The sequence below is a fragment of the Pempheris klunzingeri genome, chromosome 9 (assembly GCF_042242105.1).
Source record: "Pempheris klunzingeri isolate RE-2024b chromosome 9, fPemKlu1.hap1, whole genome shotgun sequence".
Lineage (NCBI taxonomy): Eukaryota > Metazoa > Chordata > Actinopteri > Acropomatiformes > Pempheridae > Pempheris > Pempheris klunzingeri.
In genome coordinates, this window is record NC_092020.1 from 11,055,399 (window position 1) to 11,075,415 (window position 20,017).

Genomic DNA, 20,017 nt, shown 5'->3' on the forward strand with positions numbered 1-20,017 from the left:
GGAGGCATCCGAAACAGATGCCCGAGCCACCTCATCTGGCTCCTCGAACTCCTCACCCTATCTCTAAGGGTGAGTCTGGCCACCCTGCGGAGGAAACTCATTTCGGGCACTTGTATCCGAGATCTCGTTCTTTCGGTCATGACCCAAAGTTCATGACCATAGGTGAGGGTAGGAACGTATATCGACTGGTAAATCGAGAGCTTTGCCTTTTGGCTCAGCTCCCTCTTCACCACGACGGACCGATACAGCGACCACATTACTGCAGACGCTGCCCCGATCCGCCTGTCGATCTCACGCTCCATCCTTCCCCCACTCGTGAACAAGACCCCGAGATACTTGAACTCCTCCACTTGAGGCAAGGACTCTCCACCGACCCGGAGATGGCAAACCACCTTTTTCCGGTCAAGAACCATGGCCTCGGACTTGGAGGTGCTGATTCTCATCCCAGCCGTTTCGCACTCTGCTGCAAACCGCCCCAGTGCACACTGGAGGTCTCGGCCCGACGAAGCCAACATGACAACATCATCCGCAAAAAGCAGAGATGCAATCATGCGGTCCCCAAACCGGACCCCCTCCGGCCCCTGGCTGCGCCTAGAAATTCTGTCCATAAAAATAATGAACAGAACCGGTGACAAAGGGCAGCCCTGCCTGAATCCAACATGCACCGGGAACAGGTCTGACTTACTGCCGGCAATGCAAACCAGACTCCTACTCCGGTCGTACAGGGACCGGACAGCCCTTAGCAAAGGGCCCCGGACCCCATACTCCCGAAGCACCCCCCACAAGATGCCACGAGGGACACGGTCGAATGCCTTCTCCAAGTCCACAAAGCACATGTGGACAGGTTGGGCAAACTCCCATGAACCCTCGAGCACCCGATGGAGAGTGTGGAGCTGGTCCAGTGTGGAGCTGGTCCAGTGTTCCGCGACCGGGACGGAACCCGCATTGTTCCTCCTGAATCCGAGGTTCGACTATCGGCCGTATCCTCCTCTCCAGTACCCTGGAATAAACTTTCCCGGGGAGGCTGAGGAGTGTGATCCCCCTATAGTTGGAACACATCCTCCGGTCCCCCTTCTTAAAAAGAGGGACCACCACCCCGGTCTGCCATTCCAGAGGCACTGTCCCCAACCGCCAGGTGATGTTACAGAGACGTGTCAACCAAGACAGTCCCTGTACATCCAGGGACTTGAGGTATTCAGGGCGGATCTCGTCCACCCCTGGTGCCTTGCCACCGAGGAGCTTTCTGACCACCTCGGCGACTTTGGCTTGGGTGATGAACGAGTCCACTTTTGAATCCCCAGCCTCTGCCTCCTCAATGGAAGACCTGGCGGTGGGATTGAGGAGATCCTCGAAGTATTCCTTCCACCACCAAACGACATCCCCAGTCGAGGTCAACAGCTCCCCACCCTTACTGTAAACAGTGTTGGTGGGGTACTGCTTCCCCCTCCTGAGGCGCCGGACGGTTTGCCAGAATTTCCTCGGGGCCGACCAGTAGTCCTCCTCCTGTGGTGGGCCCACAGGAGGTTCCATGCAAAACTTCCCTGCATACATAAGGATTTTAGAAAGTTTCTATACAAAATATGCCATTATCTCGTGGGCAGGCTGCAACAAAATTTGCATTGCATATTCATGCTTCCTCAGGGAATAAACCATCTTGACTCACCTCGTGGCCTTTTTGTCAGGATGAAATCGTATTTCTGCATTTTTACACCAAAAGCATTACCATGTCTTCCATTCAGTCCAAGGTTTTAATAACCAGCAAGAGTGAAAAAACAAACTCTAAGGCACAAGTGGACCTGTGAGGGGCTGTATCACCCAGTTTTGAGTAAGAGCCACCTATTTGAAAAATGCTGAATTGATATACACACTGTTGCACATAAAGTTGGAATAATTGTTCAATACCCCCAATTTAGTTAAAGCCTGAATACACAGTTTGCAAAGGTTAATTGTGGTTTAAGTTTCACTGTGATATGTTTGGAAGAGTTTGATCATTAAAGTTGAGAAGATATACACTTTATTTATCAAGAATAAGTCACATTGTCACAATCTTTTCATGAGAAGAGGTAAAAAAAAACAGTTTATTCCAACAGTATATATGATTGAAATGAAGTATTTGCTTAGACCTGCCAACAGAGAGCGCACCAACATAATATAAAAAATATCAGAAAGACTTTGACCGTCGCTGGTTTACTAAGCTACTCTACATGAGTCAAAGAACGTACTGTATCTGCCTGAAGCTTTGCATCTGTAGTTTTGGCCCTTGTGTTTTTCTGTCTATGAGGCCATTTGTTTGCCTGCTACACTGTGTCATTATGCACATGTCGATTTTATTACTTGCAAAATTAAAACTCTCTTAAATATTCAGGTAGAACGTTACATTCTGTGAGAATTGTACATGTGTGCGCATAAAGTGTTATCGTTGTAGGGTTAATGATTCAGTAGGACAGAACTACTAACTTGCCACCACTGAGTTATGAACAAGCCCAGCCGTCACAATATTTCTGTGTATGCTGCTGGTTATAGATTGGTGCTTTTTATTTTTGTTTTGCTTCATCACAAATCTTAACTAGCAGCATTTGATTGACACGACTTGCCATCAAGCTACCACTGGTACCATTAATAACAATAATTAAAAGCATGCAGGTTTCAGGCCACGGATAATTGGCAGTGGAATGCATTATGCTCTCAGTTATGCTCATTATGCTCTCTGTAAGGTAAAAGGGTGTGTTATAATTGATTTTGGGTTCAGTCTGGGTTCGGGGGGGGGGGGGGGGGGGCACTGCCACAGACCTCAAGCTCCACAATATAATGTGCCATAAGATTTTGAAAGTAATCATTTATCATGAGGGCAAAAAGACAAATCATGACCCAGGTTTTAAAAAAGCCTCAATTATGCTTTAAGGCAAAACATGCTTCTTCATGGTCGGAGTGTGGCCTGGTGTCCCCGTTTTCTGCCTGTGTTTGATAAATGTCACCAAAATAGTGAGCAAAGCCCTGTGGGTTGACATGCTATGAAAAAATGGCCTCCAATCTTGGGATACAAGCTGAGAGCTTGTATCTCAATGACTTTGAATTTTCCTACACTTTCACGGAGGGCTGGCGTGCATTAGGTTGTTTTGCGTCCCAGTGTGCACACGGTGGCTGCGTACGCTTAGAGAGCAGATATACCACTCTGTGCTCCTGTCTTGTTTGGTGGGATGAGTACAGCTGAGGACACAAAAGACTTGTAATGCTCCACGTCAGATATCATAAGCCATAACACAAAGCTGTTCGGAGGCGGAGGGGTGGGGGCACAGGGAGGGCTTGTAGTGAATATTAAGCAGCGTTTGAGTGTGAAACCCAAACGGCCTGCCCTTGGTTTGAACTCTTCAATGGAATGATGTGCCGGCAACAATTAATCTCTGCGTGAGATCATTAGGACTACGCCGAGCAGAGTCCCACTGCAGAACACTATAATGAGCTGGTCCTCCAAATCTGCACAACCTGTCCTCCTGTGCATTCACTGCACACAACACCACAACAGCAAAAAGTCTATCTTTGCAGGGGCAGAGGGGCAGTGGCTCATTCAAAGAAGGATGATCGAGAAAAGGGCATACAGCTGTTGTGAGCCTTGGGGGCACTTAGTAGTTTAAAAGCCCAGTGTGGTGGAGCCACTTCCATTTGTGTGAAAGGCTCTACAGGGTGGAAATAGCGCTGACCATTTAGAGTCTTAGGGGTTGGGGTTAGATAGCCTCTCCAGATAGTCTTTCTGCTGTGTCAAGTCAATTAACATACTGTTTAAGCTTGGTCTGAATTGATGCTCCTGGTTTTGTCCTTTGGTGTTTTTTTTCTGTGGAGTCATTGCTCATGTACTTGCATTTGTTCCCTGTATTTGTAATATTTTCAAGAAGGTTTAAGTACTTTGTTTTGATAAGTGCTCAATGAATGAGTATCACTTTTCCACACATCCATCACAGCTAAACAGCTTATTTATCTAACTTATAGAGACAGAGCGCCCTCAGCCAAGGGGGAACAATTCATCTGTTGCAAAGAACAGAAATGTGTCTAAAAGTTGCTTTGTGGTGGGATGGACTGCCATCAGGAGACGAACCCAGAACAAACTGAGCTTTAAAGAAATCAGATGTGGAAAATGTTACTGGCAGTAAGACTGAGATCACTAATCAGACATCATCATAATCACACCAACAACATATAACAAACCCTGCCACTATGAATTTAAAGCACATATATCAATATGATCATAGGCGTCTTTGTGGATTGGTGATGTTGCTAGCTAACTTGCTAATCTCTGCACTGATTCTGAGCTGATTTATGACCTTTTTTGAAGTGACAAATGACGACCAGTCCTGTTTACATTCAATTTGTTGTGGATATTCATTCTCCCCTGAGGATGAATCCTGTTTTGGGTTACCCTCTGGCTTTTCCTGTGTGTTACCACTTTTGCCAAAATTCCACAAGAAATATCAAAACCTAATAGGCAGATTATTACATACTGTTCCTGCTCCCAAGAGGATGAACTATTCTATAACCCCCCCTACCGAGAGGAACACTGGTGTTAAAGCATGTCTTTCCACCGTCTGTCAAACCTTTCACTGGTAAATTTAACTGAATAGGTTTGTGCTCCAAGGAGGGTCTCCATCTATTGTGGTCAGTGTGTGAGGTTTTCCTGAAGTGCCATTGGTAGAGCTGCAATTAACTTTGCTGTGGATATTTATGATCCTTAATGATTCTTTTGATCCCTCACACCTGATTTCAGCATGCACACAACAGATGTATGGTGCCCACCGGAACAACCCTCTTACATATGGTGACTGTTCTCCAGAGCCATCCACAGGTTAAACCCTCACAGCAACAGTCTATTTGGGCTGATGGTGGGGCGGTCCTGTCACTCTCTTAACAAAAATACACTTTGCTGTGTGATTGCTGTGTAGTGGTTTAATTCAATCCAAATAGTCCTTTGGTGATTTTAGAATCACTTCCTCCAATCACTGATTGGGCCTCTGATGAAGGATGTCAGAAGATTACAGTATTTTGCTACTGGAAATGTGAAAATGATTAAGCAGTGTGAGAGTGTATGTGTGTTGTGGCTGCACACTCGAATGCCCATGAATATAAATGCCAAATAGTTTCTACCTTCATTCTATATATGTGTTTTTAACGTCTGCATGAGTGTAAAGTCAAAGCATGCAAATACTGCATCTGTGCCCCCAATTCTTGTAAATGTGTGTGTGTCAGGGACCTGGGGTATTTCACAAAGCACGAATGAATGATAATCACTATGCTAATTCATCATGTTGCCCTTTACCAGAGTAAAGTCCCACCTCAGAGGTTCTAGTGTCACCGCCATGTCCGCAGACCACACTGACCTACAACATGCTCATCATACTCAATGTGCTACTTGTCAGGTATCTAAAAGCTTATATTATTAATTAATTAATTTGGCAATCAGAAATAACTAATAACTATCAAAGATAATTAATAATTATATTGATTAATGGGTAAAGTCCACCTCGATTGGGGCACCACCTCGATAAAGGGGGAAAAGAAGCCAATTTAACTGATTCAGTCTAAATAAAATACTAAACTATCGATCTGGTATTATGATTAATAATTAACTTAATACCTACTACTAAAATTACCATATTCACAGCTAGTTGAAGGATTTCAGAGTTCTTGACAGAGTAGAGGTTGGCAGTATTCACTCTGGTACAATATTAAAGAAGACAGCATGTGGATGAACACATTTCTTAAAACAGAACAAAATCGATCCTAAACAATCTAAGTGAGACTGACTACCACTAGTTATGTTTTAAAACAGAACAAAAGCATACTAACAATACTAATCAGAGTGTCGTCATGATGATGATAAACAATTAACAGATAGGGAGAGTGTGTGTGTGTGTGTGTGTGTGTGTGTGTGTGTGTGTGTGTGTGTGTGTGTGTGACTAGGCAAGAGGAATGTGAGATAGAGGACCATAAAGGTGGGAGAGCCCAAAATGGTGATGGCCAGACCCCCTGGGGTGTGGGTCAGAAGCAGACAAAGGAAAGCTAAGTGCTGTAGCTGTTAGCTTAGCTTTGTCTCTCAGTCGAGGCCTATTGTAACACTGTATGTGTGAGTGTGTAGATAAAGGTGCAGGTTAGAGGAGAGGATGGTTAGTCTGTAGACCCTGTGTCTGTGGGAGCAAACTAACATCAACTAAACTTTATGGCTGCACAGTAAACTACAACACATCATAATAACATTAAAGCAAACCAAGACATTAACAAGGTTAAACCATTGTTTAGCCATGTATACAGTAATGCTATGCTGTATGTGCCCAGTTAGAGTTTGTTACCAGTCTTCAAAAGTATCCTTCCACAAGCTTCTCACAATAGTTTGCTGGTATTTTGTCCTATTCCTCCTGACAGAACTGGTATAACAGAGTCAGGTTCGTAGGCCGCCTTGCTCTGCCCACAAATTTTCTATGTGATTGAAATCAGGGCTGTGTGATGGCCACACACAAAACATTGACTTTGTTGTCCTTAAGCCACTTTGTAACTACTTTGGCGGTATGCTTAGGGTCATTGACCCATTTGCGCCCAAGCTTTAACTTCCTAGCTGATGTCTTGAGATGTTGCTTCAATATTTCCACATAATGTTCTTTCCTCATGATGCCATCTATTTTGTGAAGTGCACCAGTCCCTCCTGCAGCAAAACACCCCCACAACATGATGCTGCCATCCCCGTACTTCACAGTTGGGATGGTGTTCTCAGGCTTGCAAGCTTCCCCCTTTTTCCTCCAAATGTAACGGTGGTCATTATGGCTCAATTATGGTACAATTTTAGTTTCATCAGACCACAGGATATGTCTCCAAAAATTAAGATATTTCTCCTTGTGTGCATTTGCAAACTGTAATCTGGCTTTTTTTTATTTATGTTGCTTTTGGAGTAATGGCTTCTTCCTCGCTGAGTGGCCTTTCAGCCCTCAGGACTCGTTTCACTGTGGATAATGAACTCTTTTACCAGCTTCTGCCAGCATCTTCACAAGGTCTTTTGCTTTTGTTCTGGGGTTGATACGCTCATTTCGCACCAAAAACGTTCATCTTTGGGACACAGAACCTGTCTCCTTCCTGAGCGGTATGATGGCTGGACATTCCCATGATGTTTATACTTGCGTATAATTGTTTGAACAGATGAACGTGGCACCTTCAGGCATCTGGAAATTGTACCCAAGGGTGAACCAGTGTTGTGGAGGTCGACAAATCTCTTTCTGATATCTTGGTTGATGTCTTTTGATTTTCCCATGATGTCACATGGAAGCAGTGTGTTTGAGGTGCACCTTAAAATACATCCACACGTGTGCCTCCAATTAACTCAGATGTTGTCAATTAACCTTTTAACCAATTAATCAAAAGCTTCTAAAGCCTTCCAAATCATCATCTGGGCTTTCCCAAATTGTTTAAACCAGAGGTGCCCAATACGTCGAGCGCAATCTACCGGTCGATCGCGGAGGTAGTGCCGGTAGATCGCCTGACGTTAAAAAAAATAAGTTAAAAAAGTTGCGTTTGCGACTTGATTGACGTACAGGGCGGCCTACGGGTCCCGGGAAGGGACATGCGCGGTCAAACGCGCTAGCTACTTGCTAGCCTTCCAATTTATATCTACTAAAGAAGGGATACTCTGGGATGGGGAACAGGATAGGAAGGGATATTCTACTCCATTTAGTGCAAGTCATCAGAGGAAGGTAGTGACCATAAATGTATTGAATGTTCCAGTTACTCTTGTCACTTGTGTGCAGTATTGATGGTTCCATCACTGTTTGTCACCTATGTGCATTACTGCTGTCAATTTTTATGTGTAATACCAAGGATTACATTAGCTGCAGTTATGCAGTGTATGCCAACATGTATTGTAAATATAAAGTATACTCAGTATATATAGAAGTTAATATATGTTTAGCATTTTTAATGTAGGTAGATCATTTTGACCTGGTCATTTTAAAAGTAGCTCGCGAGCCGAAAAAGTGTGGGCACCCCTGGTTTAAACGCATAGTAATCTTAGTGTATGTAAACTTCTGACTTTGAAGAAAGTAATAAAAAATTCTGTAATAAATTCTCTCTCTCATTATTCTGGCATTTAGCAAATAGAAATAATTTTGGTAATCCTAACTGACCTAAAACAAAATTTAATGTCAGACAGTGAGAAAAAAAAAGGTTATGTGTCTTTTTATAGTGTATGTAAACTGTTTCCAGAAGCATATGTAAGATAAATAATATCGGTCCAAATACCGAACCTTGTGGAACTCCATGTCTAACTTTAGTGTGGACAGAGGACTCATTGTTAACGTCTACAAACTGAAATCATTCTGATAAGGAGGTGATGAATTTTGGCTCTAATAGTCAGAATTTTATCATTAAAGAAGTTCATGAAGTCGTTGCTACTGAGCTCTAAAGGATCACAAGGATCAGTGGAGTTCTGGCTCTTTGTCAGCCTGGCTAACGTGCTGAACAGAAGTCTAGGGCTGTTTTCATTTTCTTCTATCAATGTCAGATACTCTTCACCTGAACATTAGAAGCAGTAGGCCTGAAAGCTGCTATCTCAGTATGATGTGGGTATGCACAGACTTTTAGGCCACTTAGACCTATAGGTTTGCTTGAAATCGCTACACACACAGTGATACATATACTGTACTCCGTTTCTCCCTCTCATCTCTCTCACACACACACACACACACCACTTGAGGAGCTTTTTAAATCACCAAGCTGGTAAATTGAATTCCATAGAGTCACTGAATGAGTTTCTCACTCCAAACTCGAACCCTGGGGCCAGCCATTACAGAGCAAATTGTTTCTTTCTCTCTCCTTCTAGTCTTGATTTTGCTCGTTTTTGTTTTTTTTTTCCTCTCGTCTTTTTCTCTAACAAGTCATCACCTTGGCTTTTCCTTCATTCTCAGTACTCTTTTGTATGTCAGTCTGCCCTTTTCTCCACAGAATGACTGCAGGTTTCAGTAAGTAAGATTTCAACGTTTTTGCACCCAGAAAATAGGTTATAACACCAATGTAAAAAACAAAATATAGAAATGAATGTGTGCCAAAAGCAGTATAATTCAGACTAAATGTAACAAGGTAATAAAAAATGTTAAAAATTACAGGTGTGTATGTATCTCTCACAGAAAATTTGATATTAGTCTGTAAACATGATTCACAGCTGAAAAATACAGATATATTATTAACAATGTGATTCACAGCCCATTTGACAAAACATTGTAGCTGAGAATAGATCATTATTTAGTGTAGTGTTGGGGTTTAACAAAAGGTATGTTCAATTTGGCTATCAGAAATAATTAATAATTATCAAAGATGATTAATAATTATTTAAATCAATGGAACTTTGTTTAAAGTCCACCTCGATTGGGGCACCACCTCGATAAAGGAGGAAAAAGATAGCCAGGTTAACTGATTTAGTCTCATAAAGTAACTAAGCTATCAATTTGGTATTATGATTAATAATCGACTTAATAACTAAAACCAAAATGGCCACACTGACAGCTAGCTGAAGGATTTCAGAGTTCTTGACAGAGTAGAGGTTGGCAGTATTCACTCTTGTACAATATTAAAGAAGACAGCATGTGGATGAACACATTTCTTAAAACATAACAAAATCAATCCTAAACAATGTAACTAAGTGAGACTGACTACCACTAGTTATGTTTTAAAACAGAACAAAAGCATACTAACAATACTAATCAGAGTGTCGTTATGACGATGATAAGCAATTAACAGATAGGGAGTGTGTGTGTGTGTGTGTGTGTGTGTGTGTGTGTGTGTGTGTGTGTGTGTGACTAGGCAAGAGGAATGTGAGATAGAGGACCATAAAGGTGGGAGAGCCCAAAATGGTGATGGCCAGACCCCCTGGGGTGTGGGTCAGAAGCAGACAAAGGAAAGCTAAGTGCTGTAGCTGTTAGCTTAGCTTTGTCTCTCAGTCGAGGCCTATTGTAACACTGTATGTGTGAGTGTGTAGATAAAGGTGCAGGTTAGAGGAGAGGATGGTTAGTCTGTAGACCCTGTGTCTGTGGGAGCAAACTAACATCAACTAAACTTTATGGCTGCACAGTAAACTACAACACATCACAATAACATTAAAGCAAATCAAGACATTAACAAGGTTAAACCATTGTTTAGCCATGTATACAGTAATGCTATGCTGTATGTGCCCAGTTAGAGTCTGTTACCAGTCCTCAAAGGGAAGAAGAAGGTCCTTCAGTGTGCTGCTTTTTCAGCCTGTTGATGAACCAGGCTGGAAGAAGCTTGTGGTTCTTTGTCCTTGCTGTCCTGGTTGCAGGCTGGAGGAATCTGGTCGCTCCTTTGTTCCTTGATAGTTACCAGCTTGGTGCTAACTTGCTGGTGTGTTCCTGTTGCTCTTGTGATCAGCTGGCAGACTTTGGGTCATACCTACTGATTCTGATCTGCTTGGTTCAGGCAGGACTTGGTGTCGCTGCCATGAAGAAGGTGGTCTGCTCTGGTACAGGCCACACTGAGCCAGAGAGGTCAGAAAAGAGCACCTCTCCTCTTCAGAAGAGAGGTGGGAAGAGAGCATCCGAAAAGAGAAAGTTCAGTGGGGGTAACTTCGTTTTGTTGGCCTGAGGTCGTAAAATCATGTGTCCCACTCTGGCCAATGAGGGCAGTGAAGCTGGGTCCAGGGGTGATTTAGCACCTATGTGTGAACTTTGGGGACTCTGGGAAACTGAGTTCGGGGAAGGAGTCCTTTGTTGAACAGACAAAGAAACATGTAGTCTCCACCATTTAGTGAGGCCCAACAGTAGCTTCTGTAAGATTTTATAGTTGTACTTGTACATCGTTAAAATGTAAGAGCTCAGTGTTACCTGCACAAAAAAGCCCAGTGTTCATTTTGACAAGAATTTTGAATGTAGTTTAGTCGCTTTCTGAAAAGAGTTTTCATTTTATTAGGATTTTAGTCAATGTTTTAGTCATAATTCCCTCAGTTTCTCAGACAGTTTCATAATGCTGTGATACATTTTGCCAAGGGACTTGTCTCCTAGCTGTAAGAGTCCCAGTGAGAAGTAAGCAGAATTTGTATTGTGTTTGGTGCTCTGACTTACTGAACTTCTTGCATATGATATAAAAATCAATGACTAATGGCTAATGAAATCACATTTCCTCTACAGGTCACATTTATTTGTTTCATGCATCTACAACACAACAGCCCTTTATGGCCTCTGCATGTTGAGTTGGGCAAAACAATCTCATCCAACACTAGCTCCCCTGTGAAGGGCTGCCCTGTCACCACGCCGTGTGATAAATCATGGGAAAGGTCAAAGCCTGCTGATGCTTTATGGAGGGTTTGTAAGGTGAGTGTCCACAAAACGTTTTTTTCTGGCAGAAAAGTGCTGGCAAAGCAGTGGGAGGAAGCACTGGTGTGGTGAGAGAAAACGTGGGTTTTGTTGCTATGATATGTTGCTACATATCACCACTGTGACCGGTGCTGTATGACAGACTGGCACCACCGCTTTGGTTTTTACAGTTGTGTCTTTTTGTCTGGGGGTGTTGTTTCACCAACTGGACAATGCTCATACTAAGTATGGATGGACATGAGCTAAGTAGCTAACAGGGGGTTGGCTACTGACTGTGCCTCCAGCTCGCTGGGTGATGACAGCACTACAACACCCCACCAAGGTTCACTGTCAGCTGATCTGCTCCCACTGATGGGCTTTTCTGTCTCTGTTGTGATAGTTTCTGTCTGACAACATGTCATAAAGCTCTGGATAGACAGATACAGCCAGAACAAACCTCTCCTCCATTTTCTTCGTGATGAATTATGCGCCTCACCTAATGTCCCATCCAATACATGTCTGGCTGCCTGGGAAGGAGTGACAGTGACCAGCCTCTTCCTGTGCAGTTCAGAGAGATTTCAGCCTTCATTTCAGAGCAAGAAGTGCTTGCAGCGCGACACAGCAACAGTCAAAGTGCTCTGAAATCAAACTGTCTCAACAGAGCAACTGTTTCGTCTCATCTGTCCTCATGACGGCACAATGAACAGAGATTTTGCCATCATTTTTATAATATATATTTTTCCCATTTACATTTACACAGTTACACAATTAAAGGACATCAAATACTTTCAGCTATTTTCAGTGTATGGCTACTTAAACCAGCCCAGCTTTTAGTGTAAGGACAAGTAAGCGCTGTACATTGTAGAATGTGGCGGCTGTGGCTCAGTGGTAGAGTGGGTCGTCCCTCAATCAGAAGGTCGCTGGTTTGATCCCCAGCTATGAGGCAGCATGTCGAAGTGTCTTTGGGCAAGACACTGAACAACAACTGGCTCCTGAAGCAGCTTCAGTGTGTGAATGTGTGTGAAAGAACAGTCTCCTCCAGCTTAGATTCCTCCTGAATGAATGATGTGTGAATGAGGATGTGATGTAAAAGCACTTTGAGTGGTCGAAATGACTAGAAAGGTGCTGTACAAATACAAATACAGACACTAGCCATCTTTCCATCAACATACTTTTATGCACAATTTAAAGTATCGCATGAGAGAAGGTTGATTCCACAGAGAGAGTAAGTCCTATAATGGCAAGCATTTAACCTACTTGACTGATTAGCTGTTTCCGCTGTCAGTGTCTGCTTATTCTCTCCAAACCAGTTGATGGAAATGCACATAACTGATTAAAATTTGCCAGACATTAGATGGAAACACAGCTATTGTCATTTGTGACAGCTGTGGCTGTATCTTTAGTCTTTTCCCATGTGCCTGTGCGCCCGCTTCCCTTGTGTTCCTTGTCTCTTGTCCCCCGTCTGTTCTCTGTGCATCTGTTTAGTAGACATGGCATTCCATTACTCTCCTGGCTCCAGTCTGCTGGATTCTGTTGGCACATTTCCAATGTCAAAATAAACTCATGAGAGTTTTGGAGGAGTTAGGGTGCGCTGCTGTCATCTCAAATGTTTCGTGTAAAGACTCAGTCTTAGCTGTCTTTTTCCAGTCTTGACATGCCGATAAAATCAAACAGTTTTGATATTATTGATTATTATATTGATTAAGTTTTCAGTCTTGGCTACTGCAAACAGCGTATGACCATTGCCAGCATCCAATAAGAGCGCTCTCCTCTGCACCAAACAGGAAGCAGCAAACCGAGTGGACAGTAGACCAAGAACATGACCCAGCCTCAGTTCTCTTGGACTGTGGAAAAGGAGGAGAAACTGGTGGAGTTGTGGAGGAGCTAACTACCGTCTCTAACAGGACATGACTTGGAAGCTAACATTGGCTTCTGAACCTTTGCTCTTAGCCTGTGAGCCGAGCGTAGCTTTCAGCTGACTCAGCCGTGCGTCTTCAGCCTCACGTCACAGGTGCAGCTTTGTAGCCTGATATATCAAGACCACTTTGAGCTACAGCGAGCTGCTGCAGCCTTCAGTAGTCGCACTGATGCTGTAATATTTCTGTGCATTTGTAGCACTGAATCTGCCATGTTCTCCAGATCATCTGAGTGACCTGATGAAGCTCAGGTGATCCCCCAGAGACCCTTTATCTCAATGAGAACACAATCTGGACAGGCTTCACTGCTCTGTGCTTCATACATTACGCAATGAATCTAATTTTGAACTGATTCCTGAGTCTGAGCCTGCATTTGGTTTCAGTTTCTCGTCAAACATAACGGAAGCTCAAAGAAGGTATTAGCTAACATAGTTAGCAGGAGATTACTGAGTCGCACGCAAAATTGGGTTCAGGTGTGTATTTTGTATTGCTGGAGCTTTGCACCACTTTTTGATATGTTCTAGTTCATCTTTACCCCCAGTGAATAAGAACAGGATGCCTTGAAATGAAATGTCAGGGGACACGTTGTCATAACCCTAATGTGCATTAATCTACATGACTGCGTGAGTCAAAGTGAACTGGACAGGCTGAATGTGAGGTAACACAACGTAACACGCACACACACCAACCTGCCAGCCCCGGTCATGTCTTTTGGTGAAATTACTGTACACAGTTCATTTGCATTCGCCTTATTTCATCTCCCTAAATGTTCCTTCTGTGGCCACACTGTCACTGGAAATAAACCACAGAACACAGGGGAAATCTTAAGCACTCTTTTTAATGCATGGTCACATTTTAATGCTTAAATTTCAGTGATTTCAGATTTTCTGGCCTACATGTTTCTATTTTCCACTTTTCTAACTTTACAGTCAAATTGACATCACCAAATCCTCTCGTCCTCGTCTACCTCGTCTCTCTTTTTTTAAGTAAACTCTCCATTTCCTGCTCCATTTCACCATCTTTCCATCCGTCCAGCTTTCAGCTGGGAGTTGTGAGTTGGTGAGTGAATAAAGAGCAACAGAGGGAGGAATACTGATCATGGTGAAACGGAGAGAAAGAAAGGAGGACAGACAGGATGTTCACTTTGACATTGCAGAGGAAGGAGCTTGGCGAGAGGATGGCCAACCTTCCTTCTCCTCCTCCTCCTCCTCCTCCTCCTCCTCCTCCTCCTCTTGTCCTACCCACCTGTCCTCCCCTCGCTACGTTCACTTCATCGTATTTATTTGCTGTCTGTTGTCTTCTCGCTCCACCTTCTGCCATCCTCTTCTGTTTCTCAATTTTCTCTCCTTTGGTTCCTCTTCTCTTTTCTCCTCCTGTTCTTCCTCTTTTTTTGTCTCTCTTATCTGCTGACTTTTTCCTGTTGTCTCTTATGACTTCCTCCTCCCATTACTCACTTTTCTCCTTTCCTTTCCACGCTATCGTCCTTTCCCCTTTCCATTTCACGTCTTCCTTTTTCCCTTTGATATTATCTCCTTTCTTCTTGTCCTCTCCTGTTGTCTTGTCTCCTTCCTGACCGTTCTTCTCTTCGTCCTTGTCCTGTGGGCTTCTCCCCACTCCTTGTTTACTCCTCTTTACTCTCCTTTCCTGACCTCTTCTCCTGCTCTCTCCCTCCTCTTCCTGTATCTCACCCCCACATTTCCTCTTCTCCTCATCTCAGTCCCCCCCTTTCTTCTCCTTGTTTTGAAATGTGTTTTTGCTCCTCTTGTCTTCTCTCGTGTTCTTGTCATCTTCCCTCTCCCCTCTTCGTTCTTTCCTTCTCTATTATTTTCTCTTCAGTTCTGTGTTATCTTTTTCCCCTCTTTCTCTCTTCTTTTGTCTTTTCCTTGTCCTCGTCTTGCTTCCTTGTAAACAGTGTTAAGGTGGGACAGATAGGCTGTCAGAACAGCTGCTGGTGCTGAACATTAAAGAAAAGTCTCGAGCTGAAGCGAGAAAGGTCATCGTGAATCTGGAGAGTGTTGATGTGGTGATTTGTCATTAGGTGCAATAATGGACTGACAACCTGAGTTAGCGCTCATCTTTTTTTATATTGTTGCCTATGTGTGAGTGTGTGTGTATGAGAGAGAGAGACGAGGCTGATCAATTTAAGAGCTGAAACCTCATTCAAATAAACTGATAATTTATTAGATCCGTGTGGCATGAATCCACAGTGGATCTGTATAAAGTCAGCACTTTTTACCACTCCATTCCCTCTCCTGCCCTCCGCTGTCCTCTCTGTTTTATTCTCCCCTCTCCTTCTCTTTCTCTCTCACATTTCCCAGCTCTCCTCAGGCTTGATTTAGTGGTAGAGGCCTATAGCATTAACCTGAGTTAGCACCCAATTTAATCCCTCCCTTCTGCTGCCCATATCTCCAACGGTTTATTTCTTTTCTGCACTTGCCGTCTTTTCGGCCCCCCACAGCTTACTTCTTGTCTCCTGTCAAAACCCCATCGTAACCTCTGTCCCCCAGTCCAAGAACAAGCTGCAACTTAAGTAGAAATGGACATAAAGAAAAGCTACAATGAAGAACCGAAGCATCCTTGGGTTCTTGTGTTCAGCTCAACAGTAGACATGATGGAACGTTTCTTGCTAGCATGTTAGTCTCTGTTCCATCGTTCCCTCCCCAGTCATGGATTAGGCAGGGTTTATAATGGGAACCACTCAATGCGATGTAACTTTCACACGCATCTTTCAACGCATTCACACACCATTCATACGCTGATGGGATTCACAGTCACATGCACTCACACACCAAAGCTGTGCTGTGGTAGCAGTGTGGGCTTCAGTGTTCAATGACTGATTGAGCTCATAAGCAGTATTAAATGACACAGCAGGAAGCACTAAGGTAACCAACTGTGACCTCAGCACTCCGTCATTTGGTCAGTGAGACTTTGAGACTGCAAACACAAATCCTTTTTTTGGCAAATCTAGACTGTAATCAGATTTAGAAAGTCTGGACAGCAAAACACCACATGAAATGTGTTTTTTGAAAATCTGATCCAAGCCACATTTGGAAATGCGGAAATTCAGATCAGATTCCTACAGATGCATCTCAGTCCAGTCACTTTGGACTGAGATCGTTAGCACAGCAACCCATGCAGAGAGATTGGTGATGTCGTGACACACACATCCAATCTGATCAAATTTGCTGCCAGTGTGAACAAAGCCTCAGAGTCCTCTATGCAAACCTTAGGAGGAGGAGTTGCCTATTTTTACCAATTTTCATCCAGCAATGGGTCACCTGTCCAAATGGATTTGTTTGATCACACATATGTGTATTTTCCAACTGGAATGGTAAAATGTTTGCCCAGGGCAGAAGCAGAGTCATTTCCACAGACTGTGCTGCTATGCTCCTCTTTTTCACTGGAACTCAACTCACTGGGGTATGTTAGTCTGCTACACGGCTGTGGCTCAGTGGTAGAGTGGGCCGTTCCTCAATCAGAAGGTCGGGGGTTCGATCCCCAGCTCCTATGGGTCAACATGTCTAAGACACTGAACCCCAACTTGCTCCTGAAGCAGCTTCAGTGTGTGAATGAGTATGAAAGAATAGTACTCCTGTGTGAATGGGTGAATGAGGATGTCATATAAAGCGCTTTGAGTAGTTGAAATAACTAGAAAGGAGCTGTACAAATACAGACCATTCACCATTTCCCCCCCAAATCTCAACTTTCAATATCATGATATCATATTTTATTAGCAACAACAAATAAGGAAAGTAACAGCTTTCTTCCTCTTGTGTTATAAAGGCTGACTTCCACTTGTGGTGCATACTGGATGGCAAAACGATGTGTTATTATTTAATATATATCATACATACTGTAAAGAATAGACTATAGCCTACTAAAACTCAGACAAGTGAATGTCTGGAGCATCTTGCCTCATGAAGTTGGGTTGATTAGAAAGTCAATATTCTTGGAAGAGATTAATAATCAGTCTGGTGCTTGGAGGTAATCTCACTCCACTGGTGTTTCTTCTGTGTGGGTCGATATACCGACTGTGACTCCCTGATGCAGCATTGGAGCCAACAGATAGTCAGTGTGTGTTGGACGGCTGCAGTATTTGGACTGGAAAGCTCACAGATGAATAATAGCAAGTGCTTGGTGTAGAAGTAGTGCTGCTTTCTTAATTAGATTCATCCTGTCCTGTAGAGACACACAGACTCTCTCAGCTACTCCCTCAATATTAGACACAGTGAGCTGACTAAACACCCCCTGCAGAAAGAGTGGAAGAACCCCCCAGCAGAAAGAGTGGAAGAGCAACACCTTTATGCAAACGACCTCCAGGTTGTGGAGTGTGGAGTTGTTCTCCTAATGAATCTGAAATATTTCTATAAGCATGTATTTTAATTCTATAAAAGTGACTTTGTGAAAGATATCTCCCTCAGACACCCCCCACAGTGACAATACTTTTGCATTACCTCGCATAATGTTTTATGGTCCCTTGCAAAATGGTTTGGGTAACCTCGCGATACAGTTTTCCTCATTTAGCGTGAGAAAAGAGACCCTTTCCAACATGGAGCTGCTTTAGTGATAGGGTAACTCAAAGAGAGACAGAAACCTCAGAACAGCAGCTAGCCATATGGAGGGTGGCTGCTAGCCAACTTCTATAAACCCTGAGTGTGAAATGAACAACATGTGATCAGCTGCTTATGTGAGTGCTGTTTGAGTAAAATAATGTCTCTGCGTTCATCTTGAACCTGCATCTTACCAGTCTGCTTCCATGTGTAATTACAAGACTAATTACACTGCACAAGACTACATATCACTAACATGACATGCAGGTATGGAATGGAAGAACAGCATTTTATCCTTTAGTATCCCTCCAAAGTATGAAACCGTTGGCTACATAAAGCTGATAACTTTTGCTTTATTTACTCTGATAATTGCGTCGGTGCTCCCTGTGTGTTATTTTACAGTAAATGAGCAAAAAGTTGAAAGTCTTTTTCATTTTGGACTTTGAGGGGGAGCATTGTATTTCCTGGAGGCTGTCCCAGTGTAGACCCAACAGGCTGTCCCAGTGTAGACCCAACAGGCTGTCCCAGTGTAGACCCAACAGGCTGTCCCAGTGTAGACCCAAGAGGCTGTCCCAGTGTAGACCCAACAGGCTGTCCCTGTGTAGACCCAAGAGGCTGTCCCAGTGTAGACCCAACGGGCTGTCCCAGTGTAGACCCAACATGCTGTTCCAGTGTAGACCCAACGGGCTCTCCCAGTGTAGACCCAACAGACTGTCCCAGCGTAGACCCAACAGACTGTCCCAGCGTAGACCCAACAGACTGTCCCAGCGTAGACCCAACAGACTGTCCCAGCGTAGACCCAACAGACTGTCCCAGTGTAGACCACATGTATGAATTGAATATCAGTAAAAAAAAGATTTGATCACTCATGTTTTGCCAGCAGTACTTATCTGCAGGAACAAAGGCAGAAGTAGCCTGATGTTGTTGCAAAAAAACATCTACATGGTGTCACAGTCTCCTGGTTAACCCTCCCCTCAGTATTTTTCCACTCACCTGCCAGACACTCCCACCACCTGTTCCACTCACAGGTTCTGGACCCGCTGCTTCACCGAGCTCTGCTCCTGCTGCAGTCCTCACGGTACCACCGGCTCCCACTGAGCTGTCCTCTGAGTGTGAGCTCTCCTTCCTTGATCCACTCACCAGCTCGCCGATCCAGCTTTACCCCAGCTGGAGTCCTGGGGTGTTCCCCAAACTCTCAACCAGGTTGTTATTCTGAACTGCATTCACTTGCTTGCTAAATGTAATAAAAGTGACTGAGTTTTTGCTGACATCCTGTGTGCTGCATTTGGGTCCTAAGAACACCCGTTACACATGAATGTACTGACCAACAAACCATGCGACCATCACACCAGAGGCCACTCTGTGTTTTCTGTGTCCTTCCAACAGTCAACGTTGTTTGACTGAGATCTATCCCTATGTGCCTAATTCCAACCAAACCTTGACCATAGAAGTTAGCAGTTGTGCGAATACATTTTGTAGCACTCAACACTTTAGGGAGCCACTAGTCATTCTACCAATAAGCTTAAGGAAAGCAAAAATGAACATTGTTTGTTGTTCTGACCACAGTAGGTGTAATATTCAGAGTAACTGCTCTGGGTATATCAGTCAGCAATGAGAATCTGTAAAGCATGCCCTCATGTTCATTAAAACATGAACAAAGCCATTTTTCACCCTTGCAAATAAATGAATTGAAGTGAAATAGAACAGTAAAATAGTTCTGCAATAACTGTGGCTGTGGCCATCAATCGAAAGGTCGCTGGTTCGATCCCCAGCTCCTCTAAGTCAGCATGTCAAAGTGTCTTTGGGCAAGAGACTGAACCCCAACCTGCTCCTGAAGCAGCTTCAGTGTGTGAATGTGTGAAAGAACAGTCTCCTCCTCCTGTATAAAAGTTAGCATATTATATGTAAGTCTGTTACTTAAGTCAGTAAAGGACTGACAACAGAAGCATGCCCAGGAAACTGCTCCACTTTTAGATAATTCAGTTTGATTTCACTTTCTGTGCTGAGCTAAAGGAAACATGTGGCTGATGAGGTTTGCATGAGCTGCATAAAGTGAGGCAGATAATTCAGTTGAGCTCTCCTACCTGAGCTAACTTCTGAATAAACAGCAGATCCAAAGTACACTCAAAAAACTGTTTGGAGCTAGAGGGAAGAATCAGGAAGAGCACACTAGACAAAAGAACGTACGATTAAAACTTGATTGAGAATTCTAAGGTTAATG